The 27300-nt window shown below is 40.9% G+C and overlaps 1 pseudogene; it reads left to right on the top strand.

Moving 5' to 3' along the window:
* The first annotated feature begins 173 nt into the window (after positions 1-173).
* LOC131397887 (sulfotransferase 2A1-like) lies at positions 174-20253 on the top strand (annotated as a pseudogene).
* Positions 20254-27300: the final 7047 nt, after the last annotated feature.

The following is a 27300-nucleotide window of genomic DNA, read 5'->3' as shown; positions in this document are numbered from 1 at the left end:
TCTATTAGTTACAAAAGCTACTTTTTTGGATCAGCAGTCACTTCTTCAACAAACTGGGAGAGATTAATAATTGTTCTATCTTTAGTATAAAAGCTGATCTCCCAGCAGCTGCCACAACCTCCAACAGAGGCTGCAGCTGAGATTCTAACACCAGGAACAAAGAGCTCATCATAATGTCAGGCGGGTTCGTATGGTATGAAGGGTTACCTTTCCCTACCGCGGGTTACACACCTGAAGTCCTGAGAGATGCATCAGAGACTTTTGTGTTTAAGGATGAAGATGTCTTAATACTGACTTACGCTAAATCAGGTAAGGAAGCAGGATCAGATACTGAGACAGGCTGTGGCCATGTCCCTCATTCACTCAGTAGACGAGTGGAGTGCTTTCTATATGCCAGACAATGCATGATGCTGTGGGGGAATAGAGCTATGCCCTGATGCCATTTACATTCAGAGAAAAGGCTTCAACCAGGCAGTTACACAGTAAGATGAGTGTCCAGAGGGGGTAATCTAAGGTATTAGGGGAACCTAGAGGAGTGAGTCCTAAGGCAGAGTCAGGTGTTTGTATGGAGGAGTGGAGGAGGGTGACCAGTGATGTCCTTATAGAAGAAATAGAAACAAAAAAAAGGTAATTATGTGAGATGATGGATGTGTTAATTAGCTTGATCATGGTCACCATTTAACAATGTATACACGTATCAAATTATTGCATTGTACATCTTAAATCTATACAATTTTTCTTTGTCGGTTATACTTCAATAAAACTGGGCAGGGATGAATAAAAACAACTATCGCAACCAAAAGAAAAAAAAAAGAAGTAGAAGGAATAGCGTCTAAGTTGAGATGAAAGAATGAATGTGAAACGATTTAGTGAAAAGGGATAGTTTCACGTAAAGCTATCAGCATGGACAATGGCCTGGAAAAAGCCTGGCAAATTCAAGGGACTGAAAGGATGTGGATAAAGATTCTATGAGGAGAGGAGGGTAGAGGGACTGCAATTGGGCTGAGGCTGATGACATTGGAAGTGGCGAGGTGGTGAAAAGCCAAGGGCACTGGGAGCAGGTTAAAGGATTTAAGGAAATAACCAAAAGGTGGAAGCAACCCAAATGTGCATTAACAGATGGATGGGTAAACAAAATGTACTATGTACACATAATGGAATATTATTCAGCCTTATAAAATGAATGGAGTCATGACACACGATACAAGGTGGGTGAACTGTGAGGACATTAAGCCAGTCACAGAAGGACAAATATGACAGGATTTCACTTCAGTGAGGTATCCAGAGCAATCAACTTATTAAAACAGAGAGTAGAATGGTGGTTGCCAGGGACTGGCAGGGACTGGAGGGAGGGAAAGTGGAGAGCTGTTGTTGAATGGGTACAGAGTTTCAGTTTTGCAAGATGGTTGCACAGCAATGTGCATATACTTAACACTACTGAACTGTGCACTTGAAAATGGTTAAGCTGGTACATTTTATATCATGTACGTTTTATCACAATTATTTAAAAGTCAGATTAAAATGAGTGACCATCATTTTTCCTTCTTTATCCAGGAACGAACTGGGTGATTGAAATTCTCTGCCTGATTTCCTCCAAGGGGGATTCCACATGGATCCAATCTGTGCCCATTTGGGAACGCTCACCCTGGGTAGAGACTGAACCTGGGCGTAATTCACTGAAGGATAAGGAAGGCCCTCGCCTCATCAGCTCCCACCTCCCCATCCAACTCATCCCCAAGTCTCTCTTCAGTTCCAAAGCCAAGGTCAGTGCTCAATGGTCAAGATGTTTGGTCAATGCTTTCCACCCTCTAATGTGCCCGGGAGTCCCCTGGAGATCTGGGTGAAATGCAGCCTCATCCAGGAGGTCTGGGGTGGGCCTGAGACTCTGCATTGGCGAAGACACAGTCCATACTTGAGCACAAGGTGTAAACCCCTCCACAGGTGACACCAGCCAGATGTAAACAGGAGGGAAAGTGACATGATAACACCAGAATCTTAAAAAACCACGTTTTAAACCCAACCAGCATTTATAACTGTGTTATATACTAAATAACCCCACTCTGTGGCTCTAAAAACCAACTAGCCAATCTTAATTAAGTAAGTGCCTTCTGCACTTACTGGATAGAAACTGGATAGAAACAATACACGTAGAGTTGCCCACATGGGAAGCAACCCATTCATAAATCAGTGCATAAGCCAGGGATATTGCTCTGGCATCATGGCTGGTTTTTCTAACCACTATGTCTTCCTCTATATAGCTTTCTATTGAGCTCAGCAGCCACACGAATCTCTCATGGGGCTGACAGATTATCCCCAGGAGAGACCATGGATATCTAGGACCTACTGTATCTCAGATCGATTTTAGAAATATACTTTCCTGGAAGGTGCTCATTGGTTTGTGATTTTTAAAAATATTTTATGCTTAAATTAGACTGTGAAGCTTAGAATAATATTCCCCTTTCTTGGAAATTTCACAATATGTTGAAGCACAATGAAGTTTTTTTTTTAACCCATCGCTTCCCAAACTTATTGTTAATACACTTATTTCATGTGTCTTATTGGTGTTTGTTAAATCCCAGCATGGGGAAACTGAGGCCTAGAGAGAGTTGGGGCCTAGAATAATGTCACAAAGAAAGTTGGTGCAGAATCCAGAGTATAAGTCACATGTTGAATGCCAAGTGTTCTTGCATGTGTGTGTCTGTATGTGCCCACTAATCTTAAGCGTTGGCTTGTTGAATCTTTATGTATGTACACAACTGGGTTAACTCCTAGCAGGACATTTGGTCCTGTTGAAAACATCCATAAAACATTTGGTCAACACCAAAAGGTCCTTGATTTTTTATTCTCTTCAAAACATACATTAGAGGGCCGGCCCCGGGGCTTAGCGGTTAGGTGAACGCACTCGGCTGCTGGCGGCCCTGGTTCATATCCCGGGCTCGAACCGACGCACTGCTTTTCCGGCCATGCAGAGGCCGCGTCCCACATACAGCAACTAGAAGGATGTTCAGCTATGACATACAACTATCTACTGGACCTTTGGGGGAAAAAATAAATAAATAAAATTTAAAAAAAAACATACATTAGACATTTTGTCCAAAAGACACTTGGTCCATGCCAACAGGTGCTTGACATTTAGTTCTGTGCAAAACATCCATGAGCATACTTGGTCTATGCCAAACGGTTTTCGACAGGACCTAATATCAAGAACCTTTTGGTGTGGGGACCCAATGTCTCCATGGATGTTTTGAACAGGATCAGATATTATCAAATATCAAGGACCTTTGTTGTGGACCCAATGTCTTATGGACCAAATGTCCTATGGACGTTGTGGACGGAATCAAACATCAAGGACCTTTGGCATGGACCAAAGGCCTTATGGATCTTTTGCGAGGACCAAATGTCTGCTAATCAGGTAACTACCTTCCAGATCCAGATTTAGAACATTTTCTCTCCCCCAGAAAATTCCCTCATGTGACTCCCCAGTCAATGCCCACCGGCAGAGGTGGCTACTACCCTGATTTCAAGCTCTATAGATTAGTTTTCCTTGTTCTTGAACTCCATATACATAGACATACACCATAAGAACATCTGCTCTGTATCTATGAATATAGAACAGTTTATTAACCCATCTCCTAGTAGTACACAAATATAAATATAATAGCACTCACCTTTTAAAACTTCTGGTTGCTTCCCATTCTAAGTAGACTCTGATCTCCCAGAGGGAAGTGACAATGCTTTCCTCTTCCACTGTTATATTCTTAGTATTACCCCAGGGACTGGTTCATAGGAACTTAAAAATGTATATTTGGTTAATGAATGCAATAACTAATTTATAAAAGAATGCATTGATACTTAGGCATTGTCTAAGAATTAGCCTTTTGTCCATTTTTATGAAGATCAAGAAGGATGGGAAATGACTGTATTAATTTTTTGTTATTCCACTTTTCTCTTTAAGGTGATTTACCTCATCAGAAATCCCAGAGATATTCTTGTGTCTGGTTACTTTTCCTGGAGTACTTCAAGTTTTGCTAAGAAACCAGTCACTGGAAGACTATTTTGAATGGTTCATCCAAGGAAATGGTGAGTGAACATAAAATATGGAAGCTGGGGGATTGTCAGAGGCCTTTATCAGACCTCATCTTATACCCAACCTGAGATCTCTACATCTCACCATCTGAGGGGTATAAGGCTCCATCACCATTGGAATGAAATTTTCAAAGTCCACATTCTCTCCTGCAGAGCAGCAGAGCCCCAGCCAGCTTTTCAGCTTGCCTCATCATAAACCATCCTAGCTATAGTCTGAGTCTCCAGGCCTGTCTGATACTAACACAGAGCACTTGTTCTTCTCTACTGTCCTAATTTGTGACTTTCTGAAAGTCAACTTTTCATTAGATTCCTGGACAACACAGTCCTGTAGTCAAAAATGTATGGATTATCCTAGATCTCTATACTTTTAATTACGCAGGATTTCTAGGCTTTCTCGGATATGAGAAATTTTGCAGTTTTTCTCAAAACTATACGATGAGTCCCATATCTCAGCTGTGATATATCTCCTTAACTTCAGCCATGTTTCTCTAACAGCCCATGAACATATTCACTGGACAGAGCCATAGATACCTCTGCTTCACTATGTTCAAAACTGAACACATTTCCCCCCATATCCCAAACTGTTCCCACGGCAGGTTGATCTTATGCAATAAATAAAACCACCCCTCACCCAAGATTAGCGTGATTCTGACATCTCACAAGTGTCATCTGTTTCCCACTCCCTCATGACCCTCACCACTTTGTTTTCTATTTAATCTCCAATTCCCACGACCATGATTAATATCTTCCCTCTGGTCTCTGCTGAAATGTCTCTGATTTGGGGAAGTCTTTCTTTTCAATGCTACATGCAAGATCGTCCTTTCCCATCTCTATAGACTTCTCTCTACTTGTTCTTAGTACTCATTGCCAATGAATATTTATTCCATTTATTTTTTTGTTGCATGTGTCTCCCAACTAAAATGTAAGCTCTTTGAGTTGTTCATGTTTGACCCCACGTTGTAGAGTGGTGCTTGCCACGTAGTAAGTAGCTAATACAGCTTGGTTAAATAATGAATATTTATTTGCCAGCCGTCCATTTATTGTTCATTAACCAGAGCCACTGTTATTTCTCACCTAGATTCGTATAACAGACTCAATATTGGTGTCCTCACCTCATGTTCTTTGTGCCTTCTAGGTTATGTTGCAATTATCTGTTAGATATTGAACAGGTCACATTTCCTGAATTGTTTGCCCTCATCAAAGAGTCCAATCTTTAAAGCCTGGCACGTGTATTTCTTATTTAGCTGATCCTGGGTGAACTCTTCAGTCCTATCTCCTGCTTTCCTTCAGGTTACTCTTTTAGAAAAAGTCAACACTGAAACCCTATGGTGGAAGCCCAGACACGAAGAGAATACCCCCCCTCATCAATGCTATATTGGATCTTGCCATTTGGTGTATGCAGGAGTCTGAATTGTGCTTCAGCTGTCAGGAATCCAGGAAAGTCCAATCAGTAGTCATGGGTGATGAAGACATATCCTGTAAACCTCACTACTATCTCAATTTCTTGCTTTCTGTCCTTTAAAACTTACACACAGGCCTCTTTCTTGCCCAGTCAAGAACAACCAACACCAAAATCTTTACTGTTGTCAACTAATACCAACATCCTGAGTTGTCTTCAGCCCTGTAGATGGTTGATCTGAACACTTTCCCCCATACCAGTGAAGAAATCTTGGGAATTGAAGTCCCAGGAAATATGGTCCTTAGACCCAGGCAATAGGAGTCCCTGCTCTGGACCCTGCATCTTAGTGCAGAACTCTGGATCAAACATGAAAACAAAGCCTTAGGGGGTCCCCTGCTCTGGACACACCTCCTCCCCAGCAAGGTAAGGCGTCTACAGGACTCCTGGAGCTTGCAACCCTTTCATCACCCATGCTCCAAGAACCTTGAACCCTGGAATTTCCTACGCAAAAGACCCCAAGCATGCTTTCATGGCCTGTGTGGTCCTCTATTCTGAGTCCCACCTCCCAAGGAGACCATATCAGCACCATGAGCACTGCTAGCTTAGGTTTGGCCAAGGGGAGAATCAAAATGAATGAACCATAATTGCTGTTTGCAAGCATCACTAAAGACATTAGTTTTTTGGTCAGTTTTTCTCCCAAAACTTTGTATCTCCAAAGTTAGAAAGTAAATGAACTGTTTCAAGTTTCAGGCTATTGGGAATACTGCTTCTCTGGCGCACGTGTGCACCACTTTCTTTGTGGTTTATATGCCTGAGTGTAGAACTACTAAAGCATAGAGAATATAAGTTTTCAATTTTAAAAGATAATATCAAACTATTTTCCAGTGTGGTGGTATCAATTTATATTCCCACAAATAGCATATGAGAGTTCTTGTTACTCCATATCCTCAGTAACACTTGTTATTGTCAGTATTTTTATGATTGTCATTTTAGTATTTTTATAGAATAATTAATGGATAATTGGCTTATTTTACTTTGTTTATCTCTTCATTTATAGACATTGTTTATCCCTCCTTTTATCAAAAGCTCTTTTAATGTCTTACATGATGTTTTATATTATTTTTCTATAAAAAACTTGCAATTCTCTTTTAGATGTATTTTGTTTCTTGTAGATTAATGACATCTTAAAATTACATTTTCCAGTTGTTTGTGCCTGATTTGGGAATGTAACTTATTTTGTATGCTGATCGGGTGTTCACCAATCTAATGAACTCTCTTCTTAATTCTCATCGTTGCCTTGTAGGTTCTCCTTGATTTTCCATGAAGTATAAATGTAACCTTTGAGTAATAACTATTATCTTCATTTCTAATCCACACATGTTGTCTTTATTTTTTCCTCTCTTATCTCATTGACCAGGCCTCTGGGACAATGTTGAATAAGAGTGATGGTAGTGATAATACCTGCCTTGTTCTTAATTTTAAAGTTAATTTTTAAAAAGTGTTATTTTTGAACTTTATTGAGAAATATAATTGTATACCTTTAAATGTGATTTTTTGGTATACATTTACTTATGGAATGTGTACCAAGATCAAGATAAATAACACATCCATAACCTCACGTAGTTAAATCTTTGTGTTTCTGTGTGGGACTCATTAAATCTACTCTCAGCAACTTACAAGTACGTAATACCAAATTATTAACTATAGTTACCTTGCTATATGTGGGATCCTCAGAACTTCTTCTTATAACTGAAAATTGGTACCCTTGCACTTACATCTCCCCATTTCCTTCTCCCCATATCCCCTGGCAACCACCATTTTGTTCTCTGTTTCTATGAAATCAGCTTTATTTGTATTATGCATCTAAGTGATACCACACAGTATTTTTCTTTCTCTATCTGACTTATTTCACTTAGCATCATGCCCCCCAGGTTCATCCATGTTGTCTTAAATACCAGGATTCCCTTCATTTTTATGTCTGAATAATATTCCTCTGTATATATATAGAGAGGGAGGGAATGCATATATATATTTATATATGTATGTGTAAAATTTTCATTATCCATTCATCCATCAAAGGAAATTTAGGTTGTTTCCATGTGTTAATTACTGGAGATAATGCTGAAATAATGCTGAAATGAACATGGATGTGCAGATATCTCTTCAGCATGCTGATTTCAGTCCCTTGAGATACACCCAGGAGTGGGATTCCTGGATCATATGGTAGTTCTATTTTCAAATTTTTGAAGAGCCGCCATGCTATTTTCCTAATGGCTGTACCAACTTACATTCACCACCACTGTATAAAGGATTCTCTTTTCTCCACATCCTTGCCAACGTTTGTTATCTCTTTCTTTTTGATAATAGCCATCCTAACAAGTGTGATGTGATATCTCATTGTGGGTTTGATTTGCCTTTCCTTGATGAATAGTGATGTTGAGCAGGTTTTCATATACATACTGGACATTTGTTTGCCTTCTTTGGATAAATATCTAGTCAGGTCCTTTGCCCAGTTATTAATTGAACTATTTGCTTTTTTGCTATTGAGTTGTATGAGTTTTTTATATTTTGGATATTGACTTCTTCTCAGATATATGGTTTGCAACTATTTTTTCTCATTCTGTATGTTGCCTTTTCAAATTACTGATTGTTTCCATTGCTGTGCAGAAGCTTTTTAGTTTTATGTAGTCCCACTTGTTATTTTAGCTTTTGTTGCCTGTGTCTTTGGTGTCTTATGCAAGAAATCACTGCCAATCCAATGTCAAGGATATTTTCCTTATGTTTTCCTCTAGGAGTTTTATGGTTTCAGGTCTTACGTTTAAGTCTTCGATCCTTTTCAAGTTAATTTTTTGAGTGGTATAAGATAGGGGTCCAGTTTCTTTCTTTTTCATGTGGATATCCAGTTTTCTGAAAACCGTTTATTGAAGGAACTATTCTTTCCCATTTTTGTTCTTAGTGCCCTTGTCAAAAATTAGTTGACTTTATATGTGTGGGTTTACGTCTGGACACTCTATTCTGTTCTACCTATGTGCCTGTTTTTGTGCCAGTACCATGCTGTTTTGATTACTATAGCTTTGTAATAGTGCTTGAAATCAAGAAGTGTGATGCGTCCAGCTTCATTCTTCTTTCTCAGGATTGCTTTGTCTATTTGGGGTCTTTGGTGGTTTCATACAAATTTTAAGAATTTTTTTCTACTTCTGAAAAGATGCCATTGGAATTTTGATAAGAATTGCGTTGAATCTGTAGATTACCTTGGATATTATGGACATTTTCACAATATTAATAGTTCCAACCCAAAAGCACAGAATATCTTTCCTTTAATTTGTGTCTTCTCAATATCTTTCCTCATTGTCTTATAGTTTTTAGTTTGTAAGTCTTTCACCTCCTTGGTTACATTTATCCTTAAGTATTTTACTCCTTTTGATGTTACTGAAGAGAGGATTGCTTCCTTAATTTCTCTTTCAAGTGCTTCATTGTTAGTGTATAGAAACACAACGGTTTTCTGTATGTTGATTTTGTATCCTGGAACTCTATTAAATTTGATTATTAGTTCTGCCAGGTTTTGGGGAGAGTCTTTAGGATTTTCTTACATATAAGATCATGTCATCTGAAAATAAAGTTAATTTTACTTCTTCCATTCTGATTTGGATTTTTCTTTTGCCTAATTGCTGTGACTAGGAGTTCTAGAACTATATTGAATGGAAATGGTGAGAGTGGACATCCTTGTCTTTTTCCTGATCTTAGAGGAAAGGCTTTTAAGTTTTCACCATTGAATATAGTATTAGTTGTGGGCTTCTCCTATGTGACCTTTATTATGATGAGGAACATTCCTTTTATACCTGATTTGTTGAGAGTTTTATCATGTGAATGTTGAATTTTGTCAAATGCCTTTTCTGCATCTACTGAAATTCTCATACAAGTTTTATCCTTCATTTTGTCACTGTGGTGTGTCACCTTAATGATTTGCATATATTGAAACGTCCTTGTATCCCGTGGTGTATGATCATTTTAATGTGCTCTTAAATTCAGCTTTCTAATATTTTGTTGAGGATTTTTGTATCTATATTCATCAGGAATATTGGCCTGTAGTTTTCTTTTCTTATAGTGTCGTTATCTGGCTTTGGTATGAGGGTAATGCTGGACTCATAAAATGAGTTTGGGAGCGTTCCCTCCTCTTCAATTTTTTTGAAGTTTGAGGGAATTGGTTTTAATTCTTCCTTAAATATTTGCTAGAAGTTACCATGAAACCATCTGGTCCTGGGATTTTCTTTGCTGGGAGATTTTTTGTTTGTGTGTGAGGAAGATCAGCCCTGAGCTAACATCCATGCTAATCCTCCTCTTTGTTTGCTGAGAAAGACCGGCTCTGAGCTAACATCTATTGCCAATCCTCCTCCTTTTTTTCCCCAAAGCCCCAGTAGATAGTTGTATGTCATAGTTGCACATCCTTCTAGTTGCTGTATGTGGGACGCAGCCTCAGCATGGCCAGAGAAGTGGTGCGTCGGTTGCCGCCCGGGATGCGAACCCGGGCCGCCAGTAGCAGAGCACACGCACTTAACTGCTAAGCCACGGGGCCGGCCCTGTGGGGAGATTTTTGATTACTGATTCAATCTCATTACTTGTTATTGGACTATTCAGTTTTCCTATTTCTTCATGATTCAGTCTTTGCAGGTTATATGTTTCTGGAATTTATCCATTTCTTCTAGGTTATCCAAATTGTTGGCATATAATCGTTCATAGCATATTTATTGTTCATAGTTCTCTTATGACTCTTTGTATGTCTGTTGTGACAGTTATAATGGCTATTCTTTCATCTTTTAATTATTTGAGTCATTCTGATTTTTCTTAGCCTAGCTAAAGGATTTTCAATTTTGTTTATCTTTTTAAAAACCAAGCTCCTATTTTTCCTTTTTTTTTTTTTTGTGAGGAAGACCAGGCCTGAGCTAACATCTATTGCCAATCCTCCTCCTTTTTTCCCCAAAGCCCCAGTAGATAGTTGTATGTCATAGTTGCACATCCTTCTAGTTGCTGTATGTGGGACGTGGCCTCAGCATGGCCGGAGAAGCGGTGCGTCGGTGCGCGCCCGGGATCCGAACCCGGGGCCGCCAGTAGTCGAGCACACGCACTTAACCGCTAAGCCACAGGGCCGGCCCCCCCTATTTTTCTTAATCTAGTCTGTTGTTTTCTTGTCTCTGTTTCATTTTTTTCCTGTTCTGATGTTTGTTATTTCCTTACTTCTGCTAGCTTTGAGCTTAGTTTGTTCTTCACTTTCTAGTTCCTTGAAGTGTGAAGTTAAATTGCTTATTTGAGATCTTTTTTTTTCTTAATGTAGGTGTTTATAGCTATAAAATTCCCTCCTAGAACTGCTATTGCTGCAACCCATGTAAGTTGATATGTTGTGCTTCTATTTTTGTTTATTTCATGGTATTCTTTTATTTCCCTTTTAATTTCCTCTTTGACTCATTGGTTGTTCCCTCCTCCTGCATTCACTTTATTTATTCATAAAACATAATTTAGATTAGTTCTCTCATAACAAAAGTGGTAAATTCTCTCAATATTTTGCATGAAAATGTCTTTCTTTTATGCTCATTCTTGAATGATAGTTTAACGAAGTAGAATTCTCATTTGGTAATTAATTTCCCACTACACTTCAGAGTTAAGAAGGGCTCAGGCATGGTAGACAGACATTAAAAAAAAAAAAAAAGTAAAAGAAGTAGTCGCCGGCCGGTGGTGCAGTGGTTAAGCGTGTGCGCTCAGATGCAGTGGCCCAGGGTTCGCAGGTTTGGATCCTGGGTGCACACCGACGCACTGCTTATCAAGCCATGCTGTGGCGGTGTCCTATATAAAGTAGAGGAAGATGGACATGGATGTTAGCCCAGGCCCAGTCTTCCTCAGCAAAAAGAGGAGGATTGGCATCAGATGTTAGCTCAGAGCTGATCTTCCTCACAAAAAAAAAAAAAGTAAAAGAAGTAAATATGTGGGAAATAGAGTGAGAAGATTTATCTCCCCAAAATAGAATATAAAATATAGAGAAAGGCAGTTTTCAAGGAAACGTGCCTGAAAATTTCCTGCGTTGAGGAAATCTCAGTTTGAAGAACCACAAAGCCTCAGAAAGAATTATTAGAAATAAATCTGCACCTAGTCTCTAGGAAAGCTGTAGCAGAAAAAAAGAAATAAAATCTTAAACCAGAGCAAAGACAGATAATTTCCAAAGGATCAATAATTACAATCGCAACAATGAAGGCAAGAAGACAGAAAAGTATCCTCAAGGGCCGTGGGAATGACCTACCAACCAAAAATGCTAAACACTGAACCAATTAAGCGCAGCAAGAATATCATCCCTCAGGCCACATGGCTCTCTGGAGAGGATCTCCTTAAAAACCCTTGAAAACTGGTACAGAGCCTTCTCCAAAGGAACAAGGCTCGTTACAGGGTAAATGCTTGATGTTGGATAATCATTTTCCCTCTTTACTCTCATTCATTCAGCAAATGGTTAGACAGGCCTAAATGTGCCAGACATTGTGCTATTAATTCTGCCCACAAGAGGGAACATAACAGATGGATCCTTGCTTTCATACAGTTTGTAATCTACCCTCTCTTTCTGCCTCCCGGATATCAGTACCATATGGATCCTGGTTTGACCACACTTGTGGCTGGATGTCCATGAAAGGGAAGGAGAACTTCCTGATACTGAGTTATGAAGAGCTGAGACAGGTAACTATGGTTCTTATGGTTAGCACACACCCTCTCACCACCATCTTCACTCCTCTAACTCCATTCCTCTGAGTCTCTATTCCACCTTTGTTGTCAGCATTTAGCCTTATTAATGGTCATTAGGAGTGAAAATAGCTCCCTGTCATCATTGCCCTACTTCTGGTTGACAATGCCCAAGCTTCATGCTCTCTTTCTTCATCTGTTCATCCTTGTTTCATCTTACAACATCTAAAGGTGTTTTTTCATAAGCACAGTGGCTTATGCTCACACTGGCAGTGGTTCTAAAATTTCTAGGGGTAGGACACATGATGCTGCTGATAACCTACTAATGGGTGGGGACTGAGGAAGAAGATGGGACTAGGTGAAATAATATGGGTTCCAGAGATATGTCCAACTGCCTGACATCCAAGATTGACTTATAGAAGAAAGACGAAGTCAAGAAATCAGTCTGTGCAATTATTCTGACAGGCCAGGTACTAGACTGAATGGTGATAGGCAGGAAAATTTGTCAGATGATGGTAAAAGCCAGTAATTAACTATGAGTGGTATCCTGGAGAAAAGAGAAAATAATGTAAACACAGGCTTTTGCTTCTGAGAAAAATCATTTCCCATCCTCTTCCTTTGGCTACTTCTATCAAATCCTCTGTCACCTCCACATAAATTTCATTTTTACCAAGAAGACTTTTGTAGCAGGATTACCTACCTCAGGTGCATGCTCCCATGCCTTCCAGTAATTATGCTTTCAAGTGGCAAAATAAACTTTTATTGTAGCAATTTCTACTGGTGTGTGTCCTCTGCTTAGATCATAATGAGGGCTCATGGGATAAAGAAACATTTTAAAGCATTATAGCTCTAAGAGGAAGGTCTATGATTCAAAGCAAAGTTTTTCTGGTTCTAAAAGGCATTTTCTTTTAATAATCTCCCAGGATCATGTGTCAAGTACTAATTATTGAGATAATATGTAAGAAGATATTATGATACTCTGTGTGTTATACAAATGTCAGTTATGGAAATGATCTTAATTGACGGCACAGCCAGGATTTGAAATCAATCCCTTCGATCTTTGTCAAGTTCTCCTTGAACCTCTCCTTGCTTAATCCTGATCATAATTGTCTAGAAGACTCTATAAAAGTCTCTTTAGAGAACTCAGTCCCTATATTTACCATTAAGGCATCCTGAACTAAACTATACTAGGAAATCCAAGTGGATACTCCATCTTTGTATCCTTTGTGCTCCTTGCTCTTTAGCTTTTCCATTTCTTCCTCCTAGTCAAAACCAATCAATCGCTTTCTTGCTTCTCACATTGTTCCTCTCTTTCTCTTTCCCTCCTTCTCCTCACATTGTTGTTTTCTCCTTCTCACCTCCCTTTTGTGTTCTTTCTCTTTCATATCCTCTCTCTTATTTTTTCTTCTTCTAGGACACAAGAAGCACTGTAGAGAAGATCTGCCAATTCCTGGGCAAGAAACTAGAGCCAGAAGAACTGAACTCCCTCCTCAAGAATAGCTCCTTCCAGGTCATGAAAGAAAACAAGATGTCCAATTATTCCCTCCTGCGTGGTCAGTATTTAGATGAGGAGAATGGATCACTTCTGAGAAAAGGTGAAAGAAAATGCTCTACCTTCAAAATGTATCAGAATACGTGGAGAGCTTTCTCATGCTTACAGTAGGGCACACAGTTGGGACTAGGGAGTGTTTGAATTTATCCACTCTAATTGCTTATCACCCAGAGAACTTCTCAGATGCTGTTATCAGGGAGTCTCTTTTCATAGTACTGATGTAGTCTGCAGGCACTTGGAGAAAGTTGATTAGGCCTGCCATGGTCATCTGATTTATGTGAGGTCATTCAGATTCTCTCTCTTCAGAATTTGACGTGGGCCATATCCGTTCTACAAACAGTGACCAGGTGATTCGCTACTCCCGCCAACTTGCCAACTGCAAATGACCTGGGAAATGAGGACAAGACTGGGGATGGTCATATTGGTGCTACCCCACTGGCGATTTAGCATGGACAACTCTCCTGAACAAAGAAATGTATAAAGAATGACTCAACCAAGAAAAAACAAGGAGATCCTTTTCGCTTAGCCGAGGGCCTATTTTGCTACCAGACCTTGTAAGACGCCCCCCGACCCCATGACGAGAGATTAATCATGTCCATATCCTTGGGCTCAAGAGGAATGAAGAGTGTCTACTGCATGGAGTAAGAGCTTAATTTCCAAGAACTCCATAGTTCAAGTATATCCAATGTGGTGATCCTTGGAAGGAAGACAGTAAGTGATTCAAAAGACCTCAAGCAGGTGGTGGCAGAGGGCAGAAGGCCTGGAGGCCACCACACCAATGAGCTAGGAGGTCAGAGCATCAACATAATGAGGCTCATTCTCAACCCTTAAAATCTCATGGAATTTGCCACGCTAGGTTTTGGATTTGCTGGGGATCCATGATCCCTTTCTTCTTTCTGAGTTCTCCCTCCTGGAATGGAAATATCTAACCTACGCCTTTCCTACCGTTGTATTTTGGGAGCAGATAGCTTGTTTGTTTCACGGGTTCACAGCTGGAGGGCAATCTTGCCTCGGGGTGAATCCTTCCTCCACTCTCAACCATGCCTGGTTTACGTGCTATTTGGCTGATTTTTGGACTTAAGAGCTGGTATTGGAATGGATTTAGGCTTCTGGGCAGTTGGAACGAGGTGGTACGTTTTGCATGTGAGAAGGACATGAAGTGGGGTCAAGTAGGCCAAAAGAAGGAGGGTTCTAGGCTGAATTGTGTCTCCACGAAATTCGTATGTTGAATTCCTAAACTCCAGTGCCTCAGAATGTAACCATATTTGAGATAAGGTTTTTAAAGAGGTAATTAAGTCAAAATGAAGTCTTCAAGGTCGACCCTAATCCATATGACTAGTGTCTTTATAAGAAGAGGAAATTTGGACACAGGCGTACACACACAAAGAGGAGACCATGTGAAGATGGCCATCTAAAACCAAGGAGAGAAGCCTCCGGAAGAAACCAACCCTGCTGACACTACATCCTGGATTTCTAGCCTCCAAACTGTGAGAAAATAGATTTCTCTTGTTTAAAAAAAAGACCTCTCATTATCCCAGCCTTTGACACTTTACTAAACTGGAAGTAAAGGGAATACCCAGCATAGAGAGATTGTCCATTCTTAGATTTCCTTTTATGCATCAGGGTTTGGCAGAGTTTAAAATGTTATTTTTACTGCAATGCTTGTGGGACATGGATAATAGGACAAAAGGTGGTTGCTTAAGAGAGAATGGCAATGAAAAATAACAACTCAGATTTTTGGAAGGGACAAAATAGTGTGGATGTAATCGAATTTGGTATATAATTCAATGAGTACACCCACTATTTCTTCTTGTCTAGGATGACACCTCCAGAGGTAACCATGTTGCATTTCAACCTTTTCCAATTACTCGTGGATTTGTTATATGGCATAGAGAGTTGAGAGGGATAGATATAATAATGACAAGAACAGTTCTGGCTACAGTGTGATTATTATTGCTGAGCTGATCTGACTCCACATGTAGCTTGTAAGTGAATCAGCACAATAATCCCATGGGGTGTTATTTTCCTCAGAAAAGTGTGACAACTGATGCAGCTAGTAAGACACAAGTCTCTTTGAAAACTGGCTCTATGATGCTAGAGACTGGACACAACCACCATGGTTTACGACTTCACTATTCTAGGACAGAGTAGACTAAGAATGGATAAGTGGGTGAAAGAAAGAAAAATAAAGCAAGAAAGAAAGGGATGAAAAAGAATAATATGCTGCTTCTCTGTCCCAGATCTGATCTATGTCCTTTCTTTCATCTGAAAGATGAAAGATTAATTTTAAAAATTAATTATATCAATTATAATTCAATAACTTGTTATATGAATCATGATGTCCTGAAAAGCCATATCAAATGCTGGCTGTTTTTGGTCACAGGCTGATCTGTTCCGCCTACTTTCACGATGTTTGGGGCACTTTTCTGCTCAGGACACAAGAAAAATACTCTTATTGTCCCTTGGAGATGAGACTTAGGAGAATCCTGGCTGTTGAAGTAGTCCGTTAGTGGCGACCTATCTGATTTTCAGATAAAAGCAATAGTTTTCCGTAATCAATTGTGGTTATTATTATCCTTGATGATTTTTATTCTAAAGGATAATGCCTGGCATGGAGTAGACATTCTATGACTTTTGTTGAATAAACAGAATGAAGAATTAATAAAAACATAATAATTTATTAAAGAAATGTGGTATAAAGTATGATAATCAATGAGCTGGTGACACTTTGCCCTCCCAATTATGACATATCTAAACATAGTACAGATCAGAATATCAAAATTGTAGGAGTATAGCTGTTACCACTAGAACAGTCAACATCTTAAGTATGACCTGAAGCTCCAACGAATTTTATCCACAACTTGACATCATTTTGTCTTTATTATATGTTAGTGCTTCACAGAATTTTTTAAAGGTGTCTTTATACCCAAGATGTTATGGGTTGAACTATGTCACCCACAAATCCATCTGTAGCAGCCCTGATCTCCAGTAGCTCAGAACATGAGTATATTAGGAGACAGGGTCTTTACAGAAATAATTTAGCTAAACTGAGATCGTTAGAGTGGGCTGTAATCCAATATGACTGGTATCCTTAAAAGAAGAGGAAATTTGGGCATAGACTCATACAGAGCAATGAAGACGTGAAGACATAAAAGAAGACAGCCATCTATAAGCCAAGGAGAGAGGCCGGGAACACATCTTTCCCTCATGGCCTGCAAAGGAACCAACTCTGTCAACACCTTGATCTCTGACTTCTGGCCTCCAGAACTGTGAGAAAATGCACTTCTGTTGTTAAAGCCACCGAGTCTGTGGTGCCTGGTTACAGCAGCCCTAGAAAACTAATACACAAGAGTTTGGGGAGAATTTTAAGAGACAAGCACTAAGGAGAACATAAACAGAAACTTACATCAAAAAGTTTTCTAGGATTTTCAAAACAAGTAGAATTTAGGGGCCGGCCCCGTGGCGCAGGCGGTTAAGTGCGCTGCACTCCGCTGTGGCAGCCCAGGGTTCGCTGGTTCGGATCCCGGGCGTGCACCAATGCACTGCTTGGCAAGCCATGCTGTGGCGGCGTCCCATATAAAGTGGAGGAAGATGGGCACTGATGTTAGCCCACCGGCAGTCTTCCTCAGCAAAAAAAATAAGGAGGATTGGCAGATGTTAGCACAGGGCTGATCTCCTCACAAAAAAAAAAAAAAAAATGATTAGAATTTAGAACTTCCTGCATAGAAACATTAGATTCTCTTATCTGGACTGCTGATTAATAGGGGGCAGCCGTATTGAATTTATAGAGACTCTGGTGCCTCAAGAGCTCTTTCTGGCTTCCCAAAAGTCAGGTGTGTTGTGGATGATACACGAGCCTAAGAAATCAATAATAATAAAAATTGTTGTAAATATGAAAATAATGATGAGCATGAGAGTAACAGTGGATGTTTCTAGGTCACCAATTATTTATTAGACATTTTGTTATGGCATTTACATGCATATAAAGTATATAATTCATATTTTATATATTAATTTATATACAATTATATATTATTATCTTCCATAGTAATTTAATTAATGTACTAATTTAGTTAATATATTAATATAATACCTAAGTATTAATTTATATGGTATAGAAATAATAGTATAATTGTATAATTAAGAGTATGGCTTCTGGTGATAAAACCTTTGGCTTCAAATCTACATCTATCACTTTCTAACTGTGTAACCTTCCAGGTCTTTCCTTCTTCATCTGTAAAATGGAGATAATAATAGTACATTCCTCATTCTTTCAGTCATCCTGTCAACAAATATTTGAGTACATACTATGTGTCTATGACTCTTTGAAACACTAAGTCTATGGCAATTTAAAAGAAAAGCTTGTGATTTTCTAAAACTTACATATGTTAGAGATACATGCCATAAACAAACACACACACACAAGAAATACATATAGCATATCATACGTGATAACTGTTATGAAGTATTAATACAGCAAGGATGGGTATTTACAGTTTTAAACTGGGTGGTGTCCATGTCTGACCAGGCAAGAGAAACAATAGAAAAAATAAACAAATGGGACTACATCAAACTAAAAAGCTTCTGCACAGCAAAGGAAACCATCAACAAAATGAAAAGACAATCTAACAATTGGGAGAAGATATTTGCAAACCATACATCTGATAAGGGGTTAATCCCCAAAATATGTAAAGAACTCATGCATCTCAACAACAAAAAAACTAACAACCCAATTAAAAAATGGGCGAAAGACCTAAACAGACATTTCTCCAAAGAAGATATACAGATGGCCAACAGGCACGTGAAAAGATGTTCAACATCATTAACTATCAGAGAAATGCAAATCAAAACTACAATGAGATATCACCTCATGCCCATCAGAATGGCTATAATTAACAAGACAGGAAACAACATGTGTTGGAGAGGATGTGGAGAGAAGGGAACTCTCATACACTGCTGGTGGGAGTGCAAACTGGTGCAGCCACTATGGAAAACAGTATGGAGATTCCTCAAAAAATCAAGGATACAACTACCATATGATCCAGCTATTCCACTGCTGGGTATTTATCCAAAGAACTTGAAAACACCAATGCATAAAGATGCATGCACCCCTGTGTTCACTGCAGCATTATTCACAATAGCCAAGACTTGGAAGCAACCTAAGTGCCCATCAAGGGACGAATGGATAAAGAAGCTGTGGTATATATACACAATGGAATACTACTCAGCCATAAGAAACGATGAAATCCAGCCATTTTTGACAACATGGATGGACATTGAGGGTATTATGCAAAGTGAAATAAGTCAGAGGGAGAAGGTCAAATACCGTATGATTTCCTTCATTAAGTAGTAGATAATAACAACAATAACAAAACACATAGAGACAGAGATTGGATTGGTGGTTACCAGAGGGGAAGGGAGGAGGGGGGAGGGCGAAAGGGATAATTCGGCACATGTGTGTGGTGATGGGTTGTAATTAGTATTTGGGTGGTGAACATGATGTCATCTATGCAGAAATAGAAGTATAATGATGTACACCTGAAATTTATACAATGTTATAAACCAATGTTACTGCAATAAACAAAAAATTAAATGCCAAAAAAAATACTAAATAAAATAAACTGGGTGGTGGGAGAGAACCTCACTGAGAAGTTGCATTGGAGTAAAGATATCAAAGAAGCAAACAAGCAAGACATGGATGTATCTGAGAGAACAGCATTCCAGGAAGAAGGAACAGGAAATGCAAATAGCCTGAGGAGGGAGAATGTTTGAGGCAGAATCAGAAGACTCAATATGAAGGAGTAGAGTGAACAAAGGGATGTCATAGGAGATGGAGTCCCAGAAATGAAAGGGGCCAAATCACCTGAAGCCATAAGCTTTGCACTGAGTCAAACAAGAAGTCCTTGGAGAATTTGAGCAGGAAGGGATGTGATCTGGCTTAGCTTCTCAAGGCATCAAGATGGCTGCCATGCTGAGATTAATTTATGAAGAAGAAAGATCAAAAACAGAGAGACTAGTTAGAAGTCTAATGCAATAATCCAGGTGAGACATGATGTTGGCTTGGGCCAAGGTAGTAGAAATAGAAGTGGTGAGAGGTGGCCAGATTCTGGATGTATCAAATGATATGGGCACAGTACTCCTGATGAATTGTATGCAGGATGGGTTGGGAGAGAGGAGACTATAAGAAATTGTTTCCAGGCAGGTGGAAGTACAAATGGGTGTGATTGCCAGGCAGTATAAAGGCCCACCAATGAGCCATTGGTCATTCTGCTATATCAGCTACAATTTCCACGTCAAGTGGACAGAAGGGATGAGTCCAGGAGGAAATGTGTTGGTGTCTTGAGACCTACCCCTCGATCTGATCTGAGTCTCTATTTCATGTTTGTCAGGCATTTCTGGGGACTGGAAAAATTACTTCACGGTGGCCCAAGCTGAAGCCTTTGATAAAATATTCCAGAAGAAGATAGCAGATCTTCCTCAAGAGCTGTTCCCATGGGAATAATGTTCAAAAACTTCTGGATCTACTATGAATATTGATATTTGTTTTCCTGTCCTTGTATATGTGCATGACAGGAGGTAATTGCATAAAACCTGTATTTCATCCTGGAGTCTCGAATTATCAAATTCTTGCATCTTTGAGGACTTGATTGTTAAAAATTACCAACGTACCCCTCATTCACTTTGTGGTATCCTAGCTTTTTAAAAATGTTTGTAACATTTCATAGATACAGAACGGTGTGGAAATAGTATAAGTATTATACAAAATTATGTCAAAAATTATCAATAAAATTAAGAAGCAGTTATGAGTCCTTCTTTTTCAATTGCACGTACCTCCACAATTTATTAATATCCTGACTTAATGTATGTGATTCCCAAGCTAGTATTATTCTCTTCTTAGGTGGTGTTTGACCATAAACAATATATGGCATTTATGGAGGCTTTTAAAACTTAGGTAAATGGCATAATGTGTAATGCATTCATCAACTTACATTTCCACTCAGTGTTTTATATTTGAGTTTCATCCGTGTTGATTATATAAGTAATTCAGTATTAGTATTAAGACATAATTTAGTGACCACTTCTCCTGTGAGTGAATTTGGATTTCTCCTCACCAATTTTTCCCTACTTAAATCACTGCCTTGGTCCAACATATGACCTATCCTGGAAAATATTCCATATGCACTAGGAAGAATGTGTATCCTGCTGCTTTTGGATGGAATATTCTGTAAATCTCTGTGAAGTCCATCTGGTCTAATACGTAGTGTAAGTCCAACGTTTCCTTGCTGATTTTCTGTCTGGTTGATCTGTCCAATGTTGAAAGTGGGATATTGAAATCCCCTATTACGATTGTATTGCTGTCTATTTCTCCCTTTGGGTCTGTTAATATTTGCTTTATATATTTAGCTGCTCCTATGTTGGGTGCATAAATATTTACAAATGTTATATCCTCTTGTTTGAATGACCCCATTATTTAATGTCTCTTATCACAGTCCATCTTAAAGGCTGTTCTGCTGATATAAGTATAGTTACCCCTGGTTTCTTTTGGTTTCAATTGAAATAACGAAGTCTTAATAAATCTAACAAGATTTAAATCATATCAAGCATGTTTTCCAAACACAATGGTATAAAACTAAAAAACAACTACAAGAAAAAAACTAGAACATTCACAAATATGTGGAGATTAACAACATGCTACTGAAGAACTTGTGGGTCAAAGAAGAAATCAAAAGAGAAATAAAAACTATCTAGAGACACATAAAGATGGAGATCCATCTTCTGGAGGGTGGAAGTCTGAGTTGAGGTCCCAGTGTGGTCAGTGAGGTCCCTCTTCTGGGTGGCAGACTTTTGCTTGTATCTGAACATGGTGGAAGGGGGTGCTAGCTCTCTGGGGTCTCTTTGATCAGGGCCCTAATCCATTCATTAGGGCTTCACTTCGCTTTCATGACCTAATCGCCTCCCAAGGGCCCACCTCCTAATGCCATCCCCTTGGGCATTAGGTTTTCAACATAAGAATTTAGGGGGACACAAACATTCAGACCATAGCACTGGTAGAATTCAAAATTGTGAGTCACTCTGGAAAACAGTGAGGCACTTTCTTACAAAGTTTTGTCCTCTTGTAAATCAAGTCCCATCAACATTTTTGAGTCTGGCTTCCTTTACTCATCATCATGTTCATGAGATTCACACCCACGGTCAGTATCTCACTGGGCAAATGCACCAAAACTTATGTTGTCCCTTATATTTTTGATGGGCGTTTGGGAAGCTTCTAGCTTGGGTTTATGATCCTGGATGCACCTGTGAACGTGTCTTTTTGTGTGTCTCTTGGTGAACATTTCTGTTGGGTAAACACCCAGGACTGGAATCACCGGCTCATATGACGTGTATGCATGAGGATTTAGTAGCTGCTGCCAACTGTTTTCCAAAGAGGTTGTTCCAATTTAAATTCCCACCAGCTGTGGTTCCTAATCTTTGCAATACTAGCATTTTCTAGCTGTTTGGACGTAGCCTTAAATTGTACTAATGGAAACGAATGTAATGGTGCCTCTGTCTTTTCCCTGCTTTTCTCCCATTGCACGTGGAGCATCTCTCCCACCCTCCCCAGGGCCCCAGCTCTGGAGCAGTGCTGTGTTGGTGCCCCCTGGTGGCCCTGATGCCTCACGACCGGCATGTAGTTGCCTTGTCTCTCCCCGTCGCATGGGTGCCCCTGAATGAACCACATCTTTGATCTGACCCAACTGTGTCTCTAGACACATTGTTTACTGTAACAATAATTAAAAACTGCACTAGTTCAGGGTTATTTCCTGTTAGGCATTTTATTTAGAGAAACTTCAGACAAAGAGGCAAATAAAATGTTTTCTTTTTACAAGCAAAATTACTGGTAGATACTGTATTCAATTAGTAAGAAAACGACGATGAACATTGTCTTTCCTGTCATACGACTTGATGTATTTAGATGGATTTCTGCAAAAGGGACACTCACATACAGCAATTTTGAATTTTCTTTTAGTGAAATAAAGGCTTGGTATAGTCTTAATAATGACAGCGATATATTAACTCGGTCCATCTACCCCTCAGCAGAGATTTGGCTGAGAGCAGTTCTCAAGCTTTGCCCTTTGGAATCTCCTGGGAGCTTTAGAACATACTGGTGCAGGCTTCCACCCCTAGAAACACTGCTTCATTGGCCTGGGGTACAGGAATGTTACAACTGCCGGGGACGGGACCATCCCTGGTGGCGTAGTGGTTAAGTTCGCCTGCTCCGCTTCAGTGGCCCAGGGCTCGTGGGCCCAGATCCCCACTGTGGACCTACACACAGCTCATCACGCCATGCTGTGGCGGCATCCCGCCTACAAAAGAGGAAGACAGCCACAGATGTTAGCTCAGGGCCAATCGTCCTCAAGCAAAAAGAGGAAGACTGGCAACGGATGTTAGCTCAGGGCCAATCGTCCTCACAAAAAAAAAAAACCCTCCAGGGGGTCTAATGGGTGGCAAAGTTGGAGACCTGTGATTCAGAGCAGTGGTTCTCAAAGTGTGGTTTTCAGACCAGCAGCATCAGCATCACTTGGGAACTGAGAAATGCAAAGTCTCAGGCCCCATCCAGATGTACTGAATTGGAGACCAGGGATCTGGGATGACGCACAGTGTTGAAACCCAGAGGCCTCCCTAAGGTGAGCATCCTATAGGGACCTCACAGGCCCTGACGGACTTGGAGTTTGGGGGAGCTAGGTAACTTGTCTGTTTGGATGGAGGCTCTGGGGAGCAGATTGCAGGTTAAGACAGGTGAGGTGTCACAGGCCCCACCTTCCCTCTGGCCAGGCTGAGGAGCCAGCACACCTGGGTCTCAGCGATGACTCTGTCTCACTCACACAGTGCTCCACCCTCCGCACCACCCAGAGACTCAGTTTGTGGATGCTAGAAAGGAGGCTACATCTTCTATTTTCTCTGATGTCCACATTTTCATCCTAGAAATGGAACTCCATAGAAACTAAAACTAGAAACTGTGATCATCTGCCTGCCTATTCACCCAGACCCCTGGACAGGGGTTGTGTTCTTTGTATCTTTTCTTCCACGCTTTATTCATCCTGGACAAGGGAACATCCTGTGTCTCTGTGTCTGAATATATCCCATGCTGTTCCCGGGGTATCTCAAAATGGATTTCCCCTTCACCTGTTGATTGAGGGACCCCATCTGTCCCTTCTGACAAATGGACCCTCAGTCCCGGTCTCTCCAGATTTCTGTTTGACTTCCTTCTCCCCTCTCTCCAATCCTCACAAGGCAAAGACACTCCTACCCACACCACCTCCATCTGCACCCCAGAGCACCCAGAACAGAATTAAGCTTGAACTTTACCCATTTGTTGAAGGTATAATGAACTCTATTCACATACACCCTGAGTCCTTTTCCTACATGCCCTGTGGCTGACTCTAAAAGCTTCACCTTCTCCAGAGTCAAACACACAGCAGTTTCTTATCCTTGCCTTGATGCCATGGATACCAATTGACCTACAAGGATCACCAAGGAAACCATGAGAGATGGATCACCATGGATCATAGGGATCACCATGAGTCCCGACAGATCTCCATTGCTGACCATAGCTATATGATTGATAGTGCAATAGTTTTGTTTGCTTGATTTGCTAAAGGGAGGAAAATAAAAGAGAAATTCTTGCTCTGGCACTGCCCTGGGGGACACAGATGTGGGGAAGTTCCTAGACCTGCCCTTAGGAAGTCCCCACCTTCCTCCTTCATGAGATGAGCAGGAAGTCCAGGTTCTGCCACTGGGGATGGTGAGGACACAGCCTGGGATTGTGAGGAGAGGTGAGTAGAGCTTCCTGGGTGATGGTGAAGATTCCTGATTCAGAAGGAGGAGGTGAGGGTGCTGGGACTGCTTGGGTGAGAGGAGAAATGGAAAGAGAAGATGAGGAGGGAGGAATCCTGTGCTACCTAATCCATCACTTTCTATTCAGACAGTCAGGGCAAATGCAAACTCTGTCTCCATTCAGTTATCAAATAATCCATTTTCCATTCACTGATGGGCCTTTGGTGCCCAGAGGTTCCCAGGGACATCACCCTCCTTCCCCGCCCAGGGTGTGAGTCTGAATCTTATCTCACCCCTGCTCCCAGGAAGCCCACAGGGACTGCCCCCACCTCAGCTCCCTCTCCTGGGATAGATGGAAAATTAGATTCCTCCCTGCCCTCCCCACAATGTCAGGGTCTGACTGGGGTGGGGGGTCCAGCGTTTGAGTGTGTGTCCATCCCTACCAGGGTCTGTCAGATAAGCAGGAGGGGCTTTCATTATATCCTGGCAGTCTGTCTCCTCCCTCCCCCTAGGACTCCCCTCCAGAGCCTGTCACATGTGTGACCCCCTCCCAAATCTGATCTAATTCTCTCTCTGCTCTGCTGAGACTGGCCTGGCCTAAGAAGATTGGAGCGTTTGCTAAATGGGACCAGGACAGGGTCAGAGAACTGGCTGTGGGGACACCCAGGGTCCAGGACGGCCACAAGCAGGGGACAGAGGAAGCGGGAGACTGGAGACAGAGGGGCAGAGAGAAGGAGACAGGGGTCTCCTAGAGAATTGGGGCTGTGGTTACCAAAGGAGGGGACACACTCGCTGGCTCTGCAGGAAACAGTGTTTACAAGATGACCATGAACTTTATTAACATTCAAATTGTCAAGCCCAAAACAATGTCCAGATAAGTTATTAGAATTAAAAGAACTGAGCCAGGTCCCTGGATACAAAATAAATATATCAACTGAATCCTATATACAGGAGAAACAGATTTTAAAATAAAATTAAAAATACCATCTAAAATGTCAGGCAATAATAAAGATGAATTACTAGAAATAAACCTACAGAAAAATGTGCAGGTGGCCTTTGTGGTTAAATAGCAACAGTTCCTAGAGAGACTTTCTAAACAACCAAGTGAACGAATAAATAAGTAGTAGATTTAGATTGGAAAGCTCAGCGCATTCTAATAATTCTAGTAACACTCAGATCAGCGGGACACCGGATGGGCGCGCAGTGAACAAGCAAACGCCCCCTCCGCAGGTTGGATGAAGGGAGGTGCGTCCGCGCTCAGAGGAGTAACCAGCTCTCAAGACCAACCCGCCACCGCCTCCCGCACCCGCGAGGCCACCACGTGCGGGCCGACGACACCCTAGCCCCCTCTGGCCCCGTGGGGTCTGCAAGACTTTTCGGGGACAGAATCTTCTATAAATCTTGTAACCTCCCAGGGCCCCAGTCGTTCTCATCCACAGTGTCATCCTCCTCTTGGTACCCAGACTTGGAAGAGGAGGAGGAGGAGGAGGAGGGTCCCTCCAGGGGATCATGGCGTGAGAGGAGCACTGTGAAATCAGGGATTGCAATAGGGTCTGGAGAGAAGTCTAAGGCGTAGGGGTCGTGAGTCCAGGCTGGGGCCGGGGCTGGAGCAGCTGGGTTCTGCTGCTGGAAGATTCTCTTGGCGCTGGACGGCAGGGTGCTGCAGAAACCCAGGCCCTAGGGGAGAGGGGGCCCGCAGGGGTAGGGGCCGGGGCTCCGGAGTCGCGGGCGCAGCTCGGGCCCCCCCGCCTTGCCGCCTGGGCCAGCGCTACAGTCCAGAGTCTTTGCCCCGAGGTTCTTGAACGACATCTGGGGACACAGAGGGGACAGGGAGGAGGTGTGCAGTTTCAACATTGTTGCTTTCAAATGGGGTTTTAGATAATTCATTAGATGGTCTTAATTTTAGCTAACTGAAGACCACTGGGAAATGGTAGAAAATGAGATGTTTCTCTTGGTTTTCCTAGGGTCAAGATTCCATACATCCAGTGGGCACACTCCCTTTAGCTTGTTGTGTGAACATGTGAAGCTGTGGCGCTTAGAGTCCTTGACTGGGAAAAAGAAAGTCAGGGCCAATGAAATAACAATGCTATTCTGGATTTTCCATGTGGTGGATGTGAGAATTCCCGTGGCCCAGTCCTTAAAACCTGAAAGTACATGATAAATTCTCAGTATGTTAATGATTAAATGGCAAATGAGGATCCTATAATTCAGTTATAGTTTAACATAAATCCAACCCCACATCTCTGTGAGTTTAAAGCATAAGAGAGAATATTCTGTGCATATGTCCTAAGAACAAAGACATTTCCTATATAACGGCAGTAAAATTATAGAAATTTGGGAATTTAGCATTGATGCAACATTATTATTGAATCCACATTACAAATTCAAATGTGGCCAATTGTCCCAATAATGACAGCTTTTTTGTGGTCCAGGATCCAATCCAGGATTTAGTTTACCTGTTCCTTTAACCTGGAACATAGCTTCAGCTTTTCTTTCTTTTCTTAATAATTTGACAATTTGAATAGCACTGGCCAATTATTTTGTAGAATATCTCTCAATTGGAGTTTATACAATGTGCATTCATGAATATATCCAGGCCCAGAGTTCACATTTTAATTTTGCCCACGTAGAAATGGGGGAGGGTAAATTTACAATAGAGAAATCTGACAAATGTGACCCCAGCTGGGTGATCAAGGTCAACATCAACAGTGATCATCACGTGGACAGTAAGTTC

The sequence above is a fragment of the Diceros bicornis genome, chromosome 34 (assembly GCF_020826845.1).
Source record: "Diceros bicornis minor isolate mBicDic1 chromosome 34, mDicBic1.mat.cur, whole genome shotgun sequence".
NCBI classification, from domain to species: Eukaryota; Metazoa; Chordata; class Mammalia; order Perissodactyla; family Rhinocerotidae; genus Diceros; species Diceros bicornis.
Note: the sequence above shows the minus strand (reverse complement) of the source record. Positions and strands in the feature narration are given on the sequence as shown.